At 37.8% G+C, this 10,207-nt stretch overlaps 1 long non-coding RNA gene across 1 annotated transcript; it reads right to left on the bottom strand.

The window, feature by feature from the left end:
* Positions 1 to 622: 622 nt before the first annotated feature.
* On the bottom strand, positions 623 to 9,989 carry LOC119300181. Its single transcript, XR_005146403.1, has 4 exons — positions 9,678 to 9,989; positions 9,508 to 9,590; positions 8,518 to 8,656; positions 623 to 8,400 (listed from the first exon to the last, which is right to left on the bottom strand). It is a non-coding gene; the product is annotated as an uncharacterized LOC119300181 (long non-coding RNA).
* Positions 9,990 to 10,207: the final 218 nt, after the last annotated feature.

The following is a 10,207-nucleotide window of genomic DNA, read 5'->3' as shown; positions in this document are numbered from 1 at the left end:
ACTAAATTGAAGATCTGTTTTATCCACCAATATAATAATCACCATTCTCATATACTAAACCTAAAATCTCATTGTCCAGCAAACATCTTTGACTATATTCTCAAGACACAATCACCAAACAAAATCCACCTTAAATCTCATAATCCAGCGTAAAATTCGGTTCAGTATCACAATCAGCTAACCAAATCCTAATGATTCAAGATTAATTAATCCAAACATATTTGAATATGTTCTCAAGATCATAATCAACTAACTAATCCATAAAAATCTCATAATACACCATAAAATGTGGTTCAAGGTCACAATCGCCTAACTAAATCCAAATTGTTCTAAATTTATTAAAGATTCCTTTATCCACCAATATATAATCAACATGCTCACCTACTAGACCTAAATTCACATAATTCATCGAACATCTTTTACTACCTCGTCAAAATCACAATCACCTGACTAAATCCAACCAGAACCTTATAATCCATCGTAAAATTAGGTTAAAAGATCACAACCACCTCACCAATTCAAATTGTTTCAAATTAATTTAAGTATCTATTTATCCACCAATACAATAATCACCATCCTCCTCTACTAGACCTAAAATCTCATGATCCACAAAACATTTTTGATTATCATCTCAAGACACAATCACCTAACTAAATCCAACTAAAATCTCATAAATCACAGAGAAATTTGGTTCAATATCACAATCACATAACTAAATCCATATTGTTCATGATTAATTAATATACCGAACATCTCTGACTATCTCCTCAAGATCACAATCAACTAAATCCATTGAAACATCTCGTAATCCACCATGAAATTTGTTCAAGATCACAATCGCCTAACTAAATCCAAATTGCTCCATGTTTACTAAAGAAGTCGCTACTTCCTTGAGATTGAGGTTTCCTCTACCTCTAATGCCTTCTTTTTTTCCTAAGAGGAGTATATCCAGGATCTTCTTGCTCGTGTCGCTCGTACTGATGAGCACACTATTGAGACTGCTATGGAGCTCAACATCCATCTTTGTGTCCACCTCCGCTCCCTGAACGTCCGGACGGGCGCCGTTGCCTGGTCACGGGTTGCTATGTGTGCTGTCTTGATCCCACATCCCGTGTTCCCTTGCTGGGCGACACCATGACCGCACGCTCAAGCACCACCAATGGCAAGCAAGAGCACAGACAATCGACGCATACCTGAATTTTACCCACAGGACACGCTCGATAACGGCGCTACCTATCATCAAGGCCAAGGGCGCACATTAGGAGAACGTGGGATGCTTAATCAAGTGTGTGACACAAAATCCGCAAACAGGACAAGAACACCAAAACGGACAACGAGGAACGAAGAGTGCACATGCACGTGGGATGCTGGATCAAACTCCATCTGCTGCCACTACCCCCATTCTCTCCTCATTTGCCTTGCTTACCAGTTATTTTCAGTAGTGGCATCATTGCCTTGAGTCACTTGTGTGGCCCTCATCTCTATCCACCAATATAATAATCAACATGATCACCTACTAGACCTAAATTCACATAATCCAACGAACATCTTTTACTAGCATGTCAAAATCACAATCACCTAACTAAATCCAAATCGTTTCAGACTAAATTAAATATATGTTCGTCCATCAATATAATAATCGCCATGCTCAGTTATAAGACCTAAAATCCATAATCCACCAAACATCTTCAATTATCATCTCAAGACACAATCACCTAACTAAACCCAACTAAAATCTCATAAATCACAAAGAAATCTGGTTCAATATCGCAATCATCTACGAACTCCAAATTGTTTAACATTAATTAATCCACCAAACAACTTTGACATCTCCCCAAAATCACAATATACTAACTAAATCTATTGAAAATCGTGTAATCCACTATGAAATTTATTCAAGATCATAATAGCCTAACTACATCCAAATTGTTCCATGTTTACTAAAGGACCATTTATCCACCAATATAATAACCACCATGCTAACTTACTAGACCTAAATTAACATAATTCACCAAACATCTTTGACTAACTCGTCGAGATCACAATCACCTAACTAAATCCAACAAAACCTCAAAATCCACCGTGAATTTGTTTGAAAAATAGCAATCACCTAACTAAATCAAAATTGTTCCAAACTAAATTAAAGATCTGTTTTATCCACCAATATAATAATCACCATTCTCATCTACTAAACCTAAAATCTCATAGTCCAGCAAACATCTTTGACTATTCTCAAGACACAATCACCTAACTAAATCCACCTAAAATCTCATAATCCGGCGTAAAATTCGGTTCAATATCACAATCACCTAACTAAATCCAAATTATTCAAGATTAATTAATCCAACCATCTTTGAATATCTTCTCAAGATCATAATCAACTAACTAATCCATAAAAATCTCATTATCCACCATAAAATATGGTTCAAGGTCACAATCACCTAACTAAGTCCAAATTGTTCCAAATTTATTAAAGATTCCTTTATCCACCAATATAATAATCAACATGCTCACCTACCAGACCTAAATTCACATAATTCATCGATCATCTTTTACTACCTCGTCAAAATCACAATCACCTGACTAAATCCAACCAGAACCTTATAATCCATCGTAAAATTAGGTTAAAAGATCACAACCACCTCACCAATTCAAATTGTTCCAAATTAATTTAAATATATATTTATCCACCAATACAATAATCACCATCCTCCTCTACTAGACCTAAAATCTCATGATCCACAAAACATTTTTGATTATCATCTCAAGACACAATCACCTAACTAAATCCAATTAAAATCTCATAAATCACAGAGAAATTTGGTTCAATATCACAATCACATAACTAAATCCATATTGTTCAAGATTAATTAATATACCGAACATCTTTGACTATCTCCTCAATATCACAATCAACTAAATGCATTGAAACATCTCGTAATCCACCATGAAATTTGTTCAAGATCACAATCGCCTAACTAAATCCAAATTGCTCCATGTTTACTAAAGAAGTCGCTACTTCCTTGATATTGAGGTTTCCTCTACCCCTAATGCCTTCTTTATTTCCTAAGAGTATATACAGGATCTTCCTGCTCGTGTCGCTCGTACTGATGAGCACACTATTGAGACTGCTATGGAGCTCAACATCCATCTTTGTGTCCACCTCCGCTCCCTGAACGTCCGGACGGGTGTCCGTTGCCTGGTCACGGGTTGTTATGTGTGTTGTCTTGATCCCACATCCCGTGTTCCCTTGCTGGGCGACACCATGACCGCACGCTTAAGCACCACCAATGGCGAGCAAGAGCACAGACAATCGACGCATACCTGAATTTTACCCACGGGACACGCTCGAGAAAACAGCGCTACCTATCGTCAAGGCTAAGGGCGCACATTAAGAGAACGTGGGATGCTTAATCAAGTGCGTAACACAAAATCCGCAAACAGGACAAGAACACCAAAACGGACAACGAGGAACGGAGAGTGTACATGCACGTGGGATGCTGGATCAAAGTCCATCTGCTGCCACTACCCCTATTCTCTCCTCATTTGCCTTGTTTACCAGTTATTTTCAGTAGTGGCATCATTGCCTTGAGTCACTTGTGTGGCCCTCATCTCTATCCACCAATATATAATCAACATGCTCACCTACTAGATCTAAATTCACATAATCCACCGAACATCTTTTACTAGCTTGTCAAAATCACAATCACCTAACTAAATTAAATATATGTTCATCCACCAATATAATATCGCCATCCTCAGTTATTAGACCTAAAATCCATAATCCACCAAACATCTTCGATTATCATCTCAAGACAAAATCACCTAACTAAATCCAACTAAAATCTCATAAATCACAGAGAATTTGGTTCAATATCGCAATCATCTATCAACTCCAAATTGTTTAAGATTAATTAATGCACCAAACATCTTTGACATCTCCCCAAGATCACAATCTACTAACTAAATCTATTAAAAATCGTGTAATCCACTATGAAATTTATTCAAGATCACAATAGCCTAACTACATCCAAATTGCTCCATGTTTACTAAAGGACCATTTATCCACCAATATAATAACCACCATGCTCACTTACTAGACCTAAGTTAACATAATTCACCAAACATCTTTGACTAACTCGTCGAGATCACAATCACCTAACTAAATCCAACAAAACCTCAAAATCCATCGTGAATTTGTTTGATAAATAGCAATCACCTAACTAAATCAAAATTGTTCCAAACTAAACTAAAGATCTGTTTTATCCACCAATATAATAATCACCATTCTCATCTACTAAACCTAAAATCTCATAGTCCAACAAACATCTTTGACTATTCTCAAGACACAATCACCTAACTAAGTTCACCTAAAATTTCATAATCCGGCGTAAAATTCGGTTCAATATCACAATCACCTAACTAAATCCAAATTATTCAAGATTAATTAATCCAACCATCTTTGAATATCTTCTGAACATCAGAATCAACTAACTAGTCCATAAAATCTCATAATCCACCATATAATTTGGTTCAAGGTTACAATCATCTAACAAAATTTGCAAATTGTTTCAAATTTATTAAAGATTCACTTATCCACTAATATAATAATCAGCATGCTCACCTACTAGACCTAAATTCACATAATTCATCGAACATCTTTTACTACCTCGTCAAAAGCACAATCACGTGACTAAATCCAACCAGAACCTTATAATCCATCGTAAAATTAGGCTAAAAAAATCAAAATCACCTTACCAAATTCAAATTGTTTCAAATTAATTTAAATATCTATTTATCCACCAATACAATAATCACCATGCTCCTCTACTAGACCTAAAATCTCATAATCCACAAAACATCCTTGATTATCAGCTCAAGACACAATCACCTAACTAAATTCAACTAAAATCTCATAAATCATAGAGAATTTTGGTTCAATATCACAATCACCTAACTAAAACCATATTGTTCAAGATTAATTAATGCACCAGACATCTTTGACTATCTCCTCAAGATCACTGTCAATTAAATCCATTGAAAGATCCCGTATTCCACCATGAAATTTGTTCAAGATCAATATCACCTAACTAAATCCAAATTGCTCCATGTTTACTAAAGAAGTCGCTACTTCCTTGAGATTGAGGTTTCTTCTACCTCTAATGCCTTCTTTATTTCCTAAGAGGATTTGTCTTGATCCCACATCCTATGTTCCCTTGTTGGGCGACACCATGACCGCACGCTCAAGCACCACCAATGGTGAGCGAGAGCTCGGACAATGGACGCATACCTGAATTTTACCCACGGGGCGCACCCAAGAACACGGCGCTACCTATCGTCAAGGCTAAGGGCACACATTAGGAGAACGTGGGATGCTTAATCAAGTGCGTGACACAAAATCCGCAAACAGGACAAGAACACCAAGCCGAACTGCGGGGAACGAAGAGTGCACAGGCACGTGCGATGCTGGATCAAAGTCCATCGGCTGCCACTACCCCACTCTCTCCTCTTTTGCCTTGTTTACCAACTATTTTCATTAGTGGCATCATCGCCTTGAGTCACTTGTGTGGCCCTCATCTCTATCCACCAATATAGTAATCAATATGCTCACCTACTAGACCTAAATTCACATAATCCACCGAACATCTTTTACTAGCTTGTCAAGATCACAATCACATAACTAAATCCAACCAAAACCATATAATCCACCGTAAAATTAGGTTAAAAGATCATAATCACCGAACTAAATCCAAACAGTTTCAAACTAAATTAAATATTTGTTTATCCACCAATATAATAATCACCATGCTCAGTTATTAGACCCAAAATCTTATAATCCACCAAACATCTTTGATTATTTTCTCAAGACACAATCACCTAACTAAATCCAACTAAAATCTCATAAATCACAGAGAAATTTAGTCAATATCACAATCACCTAGCTAAATCCAAATTGTTAAAGATTAATTAATACACCGAATATCTTTAGCTATCTCCTCAAGATCACAATCAACTAACTAATCCATTAGAAATCTCATAATCCACTATAAAATTTGGTTCAAGATCACAATCGCCTAACTAAATCCAAATTTTTCTAAGTTTTCTAAAAATCCATTTATCCACCAATATAATAACCAAAATGCTCACCTACTAGACCTAAATTCACATAATCTACCTTACATCTTTTACTAGCTCGTCATGATCCCAATCACCTAACTAAATCCAACCAAAACCTAATCACCATGCTCATTACCATAACTAAAATCTCATAATCCATCAAGCATTTTGACTATCTTCTCAAAACACAATCACCTAACTAAATCCACTTCAAATCAAATAAATCACCGAGAAATTTGGTTCAATATCACAATCCCCGAACTAACTTCAAATTGTTCACGTCGACTAAGAGGCACCTACGGCAACTTCGTAAAATCTCAAGATGATATGCTGGCTCAGTCTCTCGAAGGTGCTCATAGGGATAGGGTGTGTGTGTGCGCATTCATAGGGATGAGTGTATGCCCGTTTGTATGAGCGCTTGCGTCTGTACTGTATTAAAAAAAGATTAATTAATCAACCGAACATCTTGGACTATCTCCTCAAGATCTCAATCAACTAATTAAATCCATTTAAAATCCTGTAATTCACCATGAAATTTGGTTCAAAATCACAATCGCCTAACTAAATCCAAATTTGTTAAAAATCTATTGAGCCACCAATATAATAACCACCATGCTCACTTACTAGACATAAATTCTCACATAATCCATCGAACATCATTGATTATTGCGTCAGGATCACAATCACCTAACTAAATCTAACCGAAACATCAAAATCCACCGTGAGTTTGCTTAAAAGATCACAATCATCTAACTAAATTTAAATTGTTTCAAACTAAATTAAAGGTCTATTTATCCACCAATATAATAGTCACCATGCTCACGTACCAGACCTAAAATCTTAAGATCCACCTAACATCTTTGACCATCTTCTCAAGATCATAATAACTTAACTAAATCCACCTAAAATCACATAAATCATCGTGGAATTCGGTTCAATATCACAATAACCTAACTAAATTCAAATTGTTCTAGGTTAATTAATCCATCAAAAATCTTAAGTATCTCCTCGAGATCACAATCAACTGACTAAATCCATCTAAAATCTTGTAATCCCCCATGAAATTTGGTTCAAGATCACAATTTCCTAACTAAATCCAAATTTTCTCAAGTTTACTAAAAAATTACTTACTTAACCGATATAATTACCACCATGCTCACCTACTAGACCTAAATTCACATAATCCACCAAACATTTTTTACTAGCTCGTCAAGATCACACTCACCTAACTAATTCCAACCAAAACCTCATAATCCACCGTGAAATTTGGTTTAAGATCACAATCACTTAACTAAATCCAAAATGTTCCAAACAAAATTAAAGATCTATATATCCACCAACATAATAATCATCATGCTCATCTACCATACCTAAACTCTCATAACAACCGGACATTTTAGACTATCTTCTCAAGATTAAATCACGTAACAAAATCCACCTAAAATCTCATAATCCATCATGAAATACGGTTCAATATCACAATCACCTAACTAAATCCAAATTGTCCAAGATTAATTAATCCACCGAACATCTTTGACTGTCTCCTCAAGATCACAATGAACTGCATCAAAATCTCGTAATCCACCATAAAATTTGGTTCAAGATCATAATCGCCTAACTAAACCCAAATTGCTTCAAGTTCATTAAAGATCCATTTATCCGCCAATATAATAACCACCATGCTCATTTACTAGACATAAATTTTCATAATCCACCGAACATCTTTGACTATCTCGTCAAGATCGCAATCACGTAACTAAATCTCCACTTCATCTCCATTTTGTAAAACCTTATTTTCAGAATCATCCCATGGGCATTAGTGACACCCTTGGGTTTTTGTAAAACATTTATGAGTAATAAAGATTCTTCCCAAGTCCTATGATTTACACGACTAGCATGGCTAAGGATTACTATTAAACTTGCACATATGACGCACATTTATTTGTGACCACTACATGGTTAGAAAGGAGGGGTTTTAAGAATGTCAAAGGAGGGTGTCAATATCAAGCACATAGAGGATAGCTAAACCCTAGCTAATTAACTTAGCATAAGAATGTCAAAGGGTGTTCAATATTAAGGACATATGGCATAGCTAAACCCTAGATAATTTACTTAACATAGCAATACTAGTAAACAATAATTTATGCATGAAAATTAATTATAAGTGTAATGCAAATATGGGTTCAACATGATCAAAGTAGATTGCTTGCCTCGCTCAGCAAAGTTTTCAATGGTTTTGGTCACTCCTCGAACGTCCTTGAATCTTTTGAAAGATACTGATTTCTACTCAATGGAAAAAAATTAACACACAATCAATAAACAATATGTGCAAAGGGCTCCAAAATATACAGAAGTAGTATCATAGTAAAGAGGGAAATTTTCGAAGAATTTTGGAAGTACCCTGGATTTTAGAAAGAGAGAAATGGCATTGTGGGCCAGAACGGGTCTGCCTGATTAAATAGTACTACACCAGGGGGAAGGGGGTCGACGTCGAAGGCGTGAAGGAGAAATACACCTTCACTTACACACCGATTTAAACCTACATTGGGGCGATCACACAAGCCACACATGAGCAGCAAAACTAGGATAATCAAGCAATATATAAAGTTCACAATCAAGCATCATACCAAAGTCATATATGCTACCTATATTATTGCACACAACATGCAAGCACGGTGCACTGGTTAGATCTTGTGAGATATACTATCTCAGCCTAATGAATACTCAGTAGTTAGCCATCAGCCTCCCTCCTATACTGGGGACAAGTGCAGTTTCCTCGCTAGAAAAACAATGCATATGGTTCAGACTTTTTCAGACAACTAAATTACAACATCACATTCTAATTTCTAAAGTCCGAGTGCAAAGCATCAAGTCTGTTCAGGAGAGTAGGACTAAGATTACCCACAGCCATGATTTAATTTTGTCGAGTTTTTCACTCAATGCGCTAAGCTGAACGCAGACAGAAGTTTTTCACTATAGAAGACAGATTTCAGACTTCCTCAAACAAAATAGTTTGCCTGAATAAAAACGCATCATGTCTGTTCGATAAGATTACTCGCGTCTAGAATCAAGATTGTGCACAAGTGTGAAATGCAAGTGTCCACAACATCAGAAGATTATGTTTTAACATATCAAAATTGCAATGACAGCAATTTCATGGTCCAAGCATCCAAAGAACTTGATTTTGATAAAGAGATTGTTTTTTTTTTATTTCCCACTTAGCTCAAATCTGCCTCGACTAATCACATGCAGGAAAAATATGCAAACGAATCTACTTAGCATTTGGCTCGACTAATCACAGGGAAAAAAATTGCAGACGAATCTAGTTAGGATTTGGCTTCTTATCACAGACAGGGAGGAGTGCAGATGAGGAAGGGGGGCTGAGCTTACTTCTCGGCGTGGTGGAACAGGTAAAGGTGGAGGAGCTTCTTCACCTCGATCAACCATGCCGGCACGTTCTTGACCGCCTGGTGCTGCAAGCACACACACGCAATTCAGTCACCGGAATCTACGGCGTGAGATGAGATGAGATGAGACGAGGAGTGGAGCGCTAGCGGGACCTGCGGGAAGAGGTGAGCGACGTAGAAGCCCTGCTAGATGAGGGCGTGGAGGCGCATGAGCGTCGACCTTCTCGCCGTGGAAGCGGGAGTCGAGGCGCGCCGGGATGGCGGCGGCATCCGGGTCGTCGTAGAGATGCGCGTCCGCTGCACTACCCGCGACGTTGCCGCGCCACTGGCCCGCATCCCCGAACCAGTCTCTCTATATGCTATAGGCAGGCTTGCTTGCCCCGGCTCCCTCGTCGAACGCGGCGGCAAGCTGCGCGGCGGGGATCTGGGCGGCCGCCGGCGCGTTTCGCGGTTCCTGTCGGTCTCGTTCACGGGAGCGCGATTGGGTACAAGCGGGCCGACCTTGACATGTAACCTGGGCCGTTTACCAGAGGAACTGGATCGTATACATCGGGCTTGGAAGCGGGGATACAGGTACACAGCGACGAGAGGTACCCTCGGCCCAACTTCAACTTCGCTCCTGCAAAAAAATTGATTTAAACAAGTATGTAGACAAACAGATTGATGTTTTATTTCTAGCCGAG

The sequence above is a fragment of the Triticum dicoccoides genome, chromosome 5A (assembly GCF_002162155.2).
Source record: "Triticum dicoccoides isolate Atlit2015 ecotype Zavitan chromosome 5A, WEW_v2.0, whole genome shotgun sequence".
Taxonomy (NCBI): Eukaryota; Viridiplantae; Streptophyta; class Magnoliopsida; order Poales; family Poaceae; genus Triticum; species Triticum dicoccoides.
This window is presented reverse-complemented; position numbering and strand designations above follow the sequence as displayed.